At 42.5% G+C, this 8,672-nt stretch overlaps 1 long non-coding RNA gene across 1 annotated transcript in view; it reads right to left on the reverse strand.

Annotated features, from left to right (window-relative positions):
* Window positions 1-6,156, reverse strand: part of LOC126248079 (uncharacterized) — a 178,474-nt gene extending 172,318 nt beyond the window's left edge. Inside the window, exon 1 of the long non-coding RNA XR_007545412.1 lies at window positions 6,104-6,156. This is a non-coding gene — a long non-coding RNA (uncharacterized LOC126248079). The remainder of the gene's footprint in view (window positions 1-6,103) is intronic.
* Window positions 6,157-8,672: the final 2,516 nt, after the last annotated feature.

The raw sequence follows: 8,672 nt of genomic DNA on the forward strand, positions 1-8,672 counted from the left end.
TACTTATTTGGGAGGACCAATCAAGCTACCCTGTCACTGTACGGAGGAGCAAAAGATATCATATCTGTATACTAACGTGGTTCGTTGATCAGTTATGTCGTACATAACGACCTAACTAATCACGTTTAGAATAGCTTTCATTGGCCTCTTGCAGCAGTCACCGTCTTTTCCTAGGAACCACAGTAACCATTTGCTGTGGGTTTTCCGCCAAAAAGCGACTCAAAGTGTGCGGAACCGGTCTTAGTATATGGGTTTGTCGACTGAACTCTTCCACATTCGTTATATGAACATCGAGCCGTTCGCACAAGGTGTCTTGCTTGATTTGTCTTCCGTTTCGACAGAGTCTTACTGCATTACTCATACGGCTCTCTCCTCGAACAATTTCAGCTTTGAAATCATCAAGAGCACATTGAGCATTATGAGAAGATTGCATGTCTATAATCTGTTTTTGGGAGACGCCGTAAATGTAGATCGTAAGTGAATCTGACATTTTAATTGTTCCCATAACGAAATTCTATCTCGAAATCTAACAGAAAATTCGAAGAAATGCTGGTCATAAGTCAAGTGTACCAGCGGCAAGACGCAATCAGTACCTTCAGTGCGCCGAAAAAATGGTGATGTCACTGATGACAGTACCACTCAAGCAGAATTACTAAACACGGTTTTCCGAAATTCCTTTACCAAAGAAGGAGAAATGAATATTCCAGAATTCCAATCTGGGACAACTGCCAACATCAGTAAATTAGTAAATTAGAAGTAGATGTCCTTGATGTTGCGAAACAGCTTAAATTACTTACTAAAGGCAAGGCCTCCGATCCAAATTGTATATCAGTCAGGATTCTTTCAGAGTATGCTGATACAATAGCTCCATATTTAGGAATGATACACAACCACGACCTCGTCGAAAGACCTGTACCTAAATACTGGAAAGTTGCACAAGTCACACCAATACCTAAGAAAGGAAACTGGAGTAATGTGCTAAATTACAGGCCCATATCACTAACGTCTACCTGCGGTAGGATTTTGGAACATATACTGTCATCGATCATTATGAATAACTTCGAAGAAAACGATTCATTGACAACAGTTAGCATGCATTCAAAAAATATCGTTTTCGTGAAACGAAACTATTTCTTTATTTTCACGAAAGAATGACTGCTGTCGACAGCGTATGTCAAACTGATTCCATATTTTTAGATATCCAGAAGGCTTTTGACATTGTTCCTCACAAGCGACTTCTAATCAAATAGCGCGCCTATGGAGTATCGTCTCACTTGTGGAACTGTATTCGTGAGTTCTTGTCAGAAAGGTAGCGCTCGTAGTAATCGACGGAAAGTCATTAAGTAAAACAGAGGTCATACTTGGCGTTCCCCAAGAATTTGTTATAGGCCGTTCAATGTTCCTGATCTACATAAACGACAGAGGACACTGAGCAGCCACCTTAGATTGTTTACAGATGACGCTGTCATTTACCGTTTTGTGAAATTATCAGATGATCAAAACAAATTGCAAAATAATTTAAACAATATACGTGTATGGTGCGAAAAGTGGAAGTTGACTCTAAATAAGGAAAAGTATGAAGTCATCCACATGAGTAGTAAAGAAATCTGTTAAATTACAGTTACACGATAAATCACACAAATCTAAAGGCTGCATATGAGTATGTGGTGTCCGTTCTTTCGGAACACAGACACCACACTTTCGTATAACGGATACGCCTAGCTGGGCAATGGATTAACCATCTTCAGTGCGGATGCACAAAAACGTCCGACCTCCTGTGGGAATCTAAGAGTACGGAACTTGGAGGAAATGGACAGGGACAGAGGGTAGGTGGCGCTCGATGGGAATGTGAATATGCCGCGAGGTGTGTCGAGATAATCCGACCAATTGCGCAAACGCTGTGTCCCAGATGGCGCAGTGGTTAAAGCATCTGCCCAATAAGCAGTAGAGCCCGGGTTCTAATCCCGGTCCGATACACGTTTTCACTCGTCGCCACTGATTCCTGATGCAGCTGACAACAGTGATCCCCTCCCCTCCCTTCCCATTTCTTTCCTCCCCTCTCCACCTTCAATTTACATCTAAAGGCTGAAAGTTCAACTAAATATTTAGGGATTACAATTACGAATACCTTAAACCGGAACGATCGCATAGATAATGTTGTGGGGAAAACAAAGGATTCGATTTATTGCTAGAACACCTAGAAAGTGCAACACGTCTACTATAGAGACTATAGAGACGCCCTCTTCTGGAATATTGCCGAGAGGTGTGGGATCCGCATGGGATAGGATTGAAGGAGAATATCGAGAAAGATCTAAGAACGGCAGCTCGTTTTGTATTATCGCGAAATAGGGGAGAGAGTGCCACGGATATGATATGCGAATTGGAAAGGTAGTCATTAAAACAATGGCGTTTTGGCGTTTTTCGTTGCGGCAGGATCTTCTCATGAAATTTCAACCACCAACTTTCTTCTCGGAGTGTGTCCGCCTGCTTAGTTGAGTAGTAAAGCGTTTGCCTACCATGCAGTTGGCCTGGGTTCGGTTTCCAGCTGGGTTGGAGATTTTTCTCCGCTCGTGGACTGAGTGTTGCCTTGTCCTCTTCATCCTTTTATCATTATCACCGGCACGCACGTCGCCCAGTGTGGCATAAGACGTCCAATCCGGCAGCTGAACTTCCCCGAACGAAGCAGCCCAGCCAAAAATTCCATATGATCACTTTATTTCCTCAGAGTGGGAAAATATTTTGTTGGTGCCAACCTACATAGGGAGAAATTATCATCATAATAAAATAAGAGAAATCAGAGCTCGCTCAGAAACGTTTTAGTGTTCGTTTATCCCGCGTGTCTTTCGAGAGAGGAACGGTAGACAAATATCTAGAAAGTGGTTCGATGAACTACGTGTTGGGCACTTAATTGCGAGTTGCAGACTAATCATATAGATGTATATATTGACAGGGAGTGGTGCAGTATAATCCTGAGTCAAAGGAAGAATATGTTTCAACATCCTGTTGAAGAGGAGGTTAGTAGAGACGGGACACAAAATTTGTTTGAACAGGGATGAGAAAAGGAATCGACCGTATCATTTGTGAAGAAATCGTCCTGACAACATCTTGAAGTGTTTAGGCAAACTATAAATAGCCACTATCGGGATAACTGGAAGAGTATGTGAACTCTGTTCCATCCAGATGTGAGTACAGTGCATTAACCACTCGTGGCTCAACCAGTCTGCAACTTCCTACACGTTACGTAGGTTCATAGAATTAATGGAAACCTTAGGGATATGTTGTTCAGTGCGCAATGTTCTCTCACTTATCTCAGGAATTTATGGCACATGACTTATGTGTGATTGGCAGAACAAGAGATTAATTTCACTCATTGCTCATCATGGGATTTTCGCAATGGAAAAGTACACCGCTATGCAACATGCAATAGTGCATGAGTTTGACCTACATGTTGCTGGCTCTCTTTATTTTTATATCTCTTACGTATGGATCGACACCCTGATTTGAGTGTATGTCATTTAAAACTTGTGCACAGATCTCAAATTTGATTTACTCTCTATGTTGCTCTTTTGTCTGATTCAGTCGTTTCAGTTCAACGACGCTGTTGCTTGGGTCTCTGATGTATCAGATGTGACTGAGTATAGAGTATACCTTTGCGGCATATTTTAACATATGGAAACAACTATAAGATGGCCGGCCGGGGTGGCCGAGCGGTTCTAAGCGCTACAGTTTGGAATCGCGCGACCGCTACGGTCGTAGGTTCGAATCCTGCCTCGGGCATGGCTGTGTGTGATGTCCTTAGGTTAGTTACGTTTAAGTAGTTCTAAGTTCTAGGGGACTGATGACCTCAGATGTTAAGTCCCATAGTGCTCAGAGCCATTTGAACCATTTTTTTGCTCATCGAGCCATATACGTTATCTCGCATTTCTAGCCCTTCCTAACCATTTCGAAAAAAACGTTGCTGGAAAATTATTAATTTAATTACTTTAATAATTTAATTACAAGTACGCAAATTTCTTTAAGCAGCCAGATAAATAGCACTCCATGTCGTGCATGAAGCAACTTGATTAATTCAGGATTGGAAATCGGAGTAAGGGGGTAAGATCGACACCAAAGAATTTATCTTTCACGTAGATTATTTATTGTAACTAAATATCTGGTTGCACATCCTAACTACACATAACTGGTGCCTGACTCGAAATATTTAAGTAAGAATTACGTGAGAATGAAACAGAGCACAATTTAACTACAGCAAGAAGAAACACAGAAGACGGGGGTGGGAGACAATTATACTATCATCTCATTTGCATTAATACCATAAAAATATCTAAGTGAGATTTGCATTACGATTCTACGCATGCACTATTCTGGACAGAGGTTTAACCAATACACAAGGCTGTGCGATAATTATTTAACATACTAACTGCGTCTGCTGCTTGCAAACGGCCGAACTAGAGCACGTGGTGAATTCTGACTCAAATTGTTGTGCTGCTTTGTAGAAAGCGCATGAAAGAACAGAAATTTTTGCAGAAATTGTAGCTCATTAAACAAGCAAACTTAAAATAAAGCCTACTGCGGTGTCGTGGTGAACCAGAAGGGTCATTGATTACCAAACACGTGGCATAAAATAGACACACAAAGACAAAAGCAATTTCCACAAAATATAAGATTAAAAATCATTATAAAATAACTCGCTTCACAAGCTTCAGATAAGCTAAAGTTCTTAAGTATTTCACCAGTTAAACATAACGACGTCCTAACTAAACCTGATTCCTATCACCTGAAACCCCCCTTAAGAGCTACGATCCGTACTCACCAAGCGTTTACCGAAGAGTGCCCCTTTCTCTTTAGAGATTACCTAGCTCCCCGTGCAGCGGGAGCTACCAGAGGGTTAGCCCTCCGTCACCAACCTCACACACAAAAACAGCCTTCGACACAGCCTTCGACTAAGAACGGTAAACCTCTCTGTTCAGGTAATGGAAACCTAAGTTGGTCATCCTGTGCTCTCCTTTGAACGAGAAGCAACATCGTCTGCTCCCAGCAGACGATGACCAATTCAGCGATTCCCACAAAACAAAACCGAAACCTACATTAAAACAGACATATAATAATCAATAGGCCTTATTTGAGTGCTCAGTCTTTCTGGAAGAGTTCATGAATTGAGCTAAAATCAGGTAGTAAAATGAATAGGTTGTACCGAATTCGACAAGCGTCTTATGAAACGACTTCACAGAGACGTTTCATGTGTTATTGGCATTGTGTCAGGGGGGTTCCCGTAAGTTCTCACAACAGACTTCTTAAAATACACTGAGCAACACACACCATCGTCTTCCTGTAAGGACATCACATTCTTTCGATCGCTAACGTGTTTCAATAAGACCTTGCAGAGCATTTCTTTTCTGGGCAAGTAATGGCTTTTGATAAAGAATTTAAGCAGTATCTTTCATGTTTGACTCCATTATGGGCACTTGTAACTTGAATACATCTGTAACATTTTACTGAAGACAAATATCTGTATCTCCTGATAATTTCAGAAGCAGACTACGAAATTATGTATATAGGAAAGGCAGCACGGCTGGAATAAGACTGCTTGTAGGTATTTTGGTAAGAATGTGTTTCTACTGCTTTAATATAGCAATTCTGTGTTGCATTTGTTAGAGTCAGTGTATTTTATTAAAGATGTATGCAGACAGAACATAATTAATAATAATAATGACGTTATCACGAGCACATTTTATACTTGTCCACCGTAACCAATAGTAAAACAGTGGTGGAATAGACCAAAATGTAAGCGCAAAATAGTAACCGTCTGACGTTAACAAACTACAATTAGGCGCACTGCCTCCACTGTAAAGAAAAACAGACATTTACTACCTGCCAAAGAGTCGAGGCGTTATCTGTAAGCACGACCACCATGCGCTTTTACAATGTGATTCGCCCTGTCACTTTGCACCCAAGCTAAATCCATAGGACTCACCAGCCAAAACTGCCAGTTGGCCTTCCCCAAATGGGTAGAATGAAAAAAAAAAAAAAAAAAAAGCTCACTGTACTGCAGTAACGTGCATCCTACATTCATATAATGTCAGTACCACATCTTAACACATACCTGTAAATTACTATAGAAAGGGACTGTACAGCATCGGGATGCCACACAGCCGGACAGCAGTATACTGAGGAAATTTTGCGGGGCACTGCAGCGCCCCCCCCCCTCCCTCCCCCTCCTCCCCACACACTCGCATACTCACAGCTGCGTCTCTCGATGCAAATTCAGGATGCATGCGATTTTCGTAATTAGATTCATAGACTATATCGTGCTACTCAGCACCCAGCTACCACCACCCGCACAGACATGACCTCGACGCCAAGTACGGAGAAATGTGCCGGCCGAAGTGGCCGTGCGGTTAAAGGCGCTGCAGTCTGGAACCGCAAGACCGCTAGGTCGCAGGTTCGAATCCTGCCTCGGGCATGGATGCTTGTGATGTCCTTATGTTAGTTAGGTTTAACTAGTTCTAAGTTCTAGGGGACTAATGACCTCAGCAGTTGAGTCCCATAGTGCTCAGAGCCATTTGAACGGAGAAATGTGTATTTCGCTCAGATGCATTTGCGAGTGGAGCACGGAGTACAGTCATTGTAAAGTAAAGATGTCATGATATTTTCTGTAAGCGCACGAGCGCGCGCGCACACGCACGCACGCACACACACACACACACACACACACACACACACACACACACACACACACACACGCACACGCACGCACAGTACCACCACCAGCACTACCATTGCCACCAACTGCTACACACACTAAGGAAGAAGTATACAGGATGAAACTCCTAAAACTTGAACCGCAAATACTGTGGAAATGGAAAGTGCTATTCATGTACGGTTTGCGCAGAATGGATTGTTAGGGAGGGGCTCGTACTGTTAGCCCATAAACAGATTGTAATAATGTGTCTCCGTAAACTTTCCCGGCATAGTAATTCATGATATTCATATCTGGTCTCCAGCCGGAACATGACGTCATCGTGACACAATATTTCAGCGGTCCACCTGGCTGCCATCTTCAGCTAAGTAAGCCGTCGCACTAACTCTCTGGAACTGAAATCAAACCGCAGCGGCGGCTCCTTTATACACCACCTGTGGGTCCACTGCTGGTGAGCGAACTAACTATCCTCTAGTTTAAAGTACGACAACGCACAGGTGGTGAAAACTCGTGGAAACGATACATCGGTATCAAATACTGTTGACACCTTTTGAAGACCGAAACGAAGACCGTTGTGTTTTAATGTCCAACAAAACAGGATTTCAACTATTAGTTGAAGGATATTCCTTATCTCTGTTTATAATATTGTCAGACAGCTGTATTTCAAAAGCTTCTTTCACTACTAAGTCCCAATAACGCGATGCAAGGACAACCATTTGTGTCCCATGATACAACTTTTTATATCCATCAGTAAAAAAATGTCCAGCGTCCACACATTTTTTGGCTGAAATAAACGCGTGTTGAGATGGTGCTCCACGCATCGACCCTGGAAAGTAAGAATCGTTTGTCCAATGTAAGCTTTCCCGCAATGGCAGGAAAATCATCCTTCACTGAGCCAAACAGCACTCTGTTCTTAGCTAGCGGACGGAATAGACGTTTAATATCAAATATCTTTCAAATCCTTCCGATTTTTGAAGACATGCTTCCCGCGAAAGGTAGTAACGCCACCGAATTGCTTATATCTTCTGTTAGTTTCCGCGAAGGTCTAATCTGCAGAACACGACGGATCTGATTGTCGGTATAACAATTCTGCTTGAACACTACTTTTAGATGATCCTGTTCTTGTGTCAAACTATCTTCATATGAGATGGCATTAAGCTCGTTTTACCAGTGTACGCAGGACACTTTTGCCTTGGTGACAACTTGATGCATGAAGAATCGGTCTGTATGCGTAGGCTTACGATAACGGCTTACTCACCTGAAGATGGGGGCCAGGTCGACCGCCGAAATATTGTGTTAAGATCACGTTATGTTCAAGTTGGAGACCCGATATGAATATCAGATTTTAACAATACTTAGAAAGTGTATCTTTGTGCAAACATCCACTTTTTTAAATGGAACAATGCCTATTGAAATCAACTGTTTAAAAGTAGGATTAATCAGAATGTCAGTGGTATTAGTTGCAGGAGTCTAGTGCTAGTCGTTTACGAGATATAGTATTTTGAAAAGCTTCCACACCAACATTTATTTGTACCATTCAACCCGCGTAGTTGCTTGGTAGAATGTCGTTACGTTTGCTTACAAATGGTTTCAAATGGCTCTGAGCACTATGTGGCTTAACTTGTGAGTTCATCAGTGCCCTAGAACTTAGAACCATTTAAACCTATCTAACCTAAGTACATCACACCGTCCTGCCCGAGGCAGGATTCGAACCTGCGACCGTAGCGGTTCCAGACTGTAGCGCTTAGAGCCGCTCGCCCACCACGGCCGGCGTTTGCTTACAGTGTGCTTGTGTGTTCCTTGAGTGCACTACGACTTTCTGGTCAGTTAGCGCGTGACAGTTCAAGCAGTTGCGAGTGGACGATGGGATTTACCAACTCAGGAAAAGCCGACATGCTCATGGTATACGGGGATTGCAGGAAGGATGCAGCTCGTTCTTGTGTGGTGTATGCGGTAAGATATCTCAATAGAC

The sequence above is a fragment of the Schistocerca nitens genome, chromosome 3, assembly GCF_023898315.1.
Source record: "Schistocerca nitens isolate TAMUIC-IGC-003100 chromosome 3, iqSchNite1.1, whole genome shotgun sequence".
In the NCBI taxonomy this organism is placed as follows: Eukaryota; Metazoa; Arthropoda; class Insecta; order Orthoptera; family Acrididae; genus Schistocerca; species Schistocerca nitens.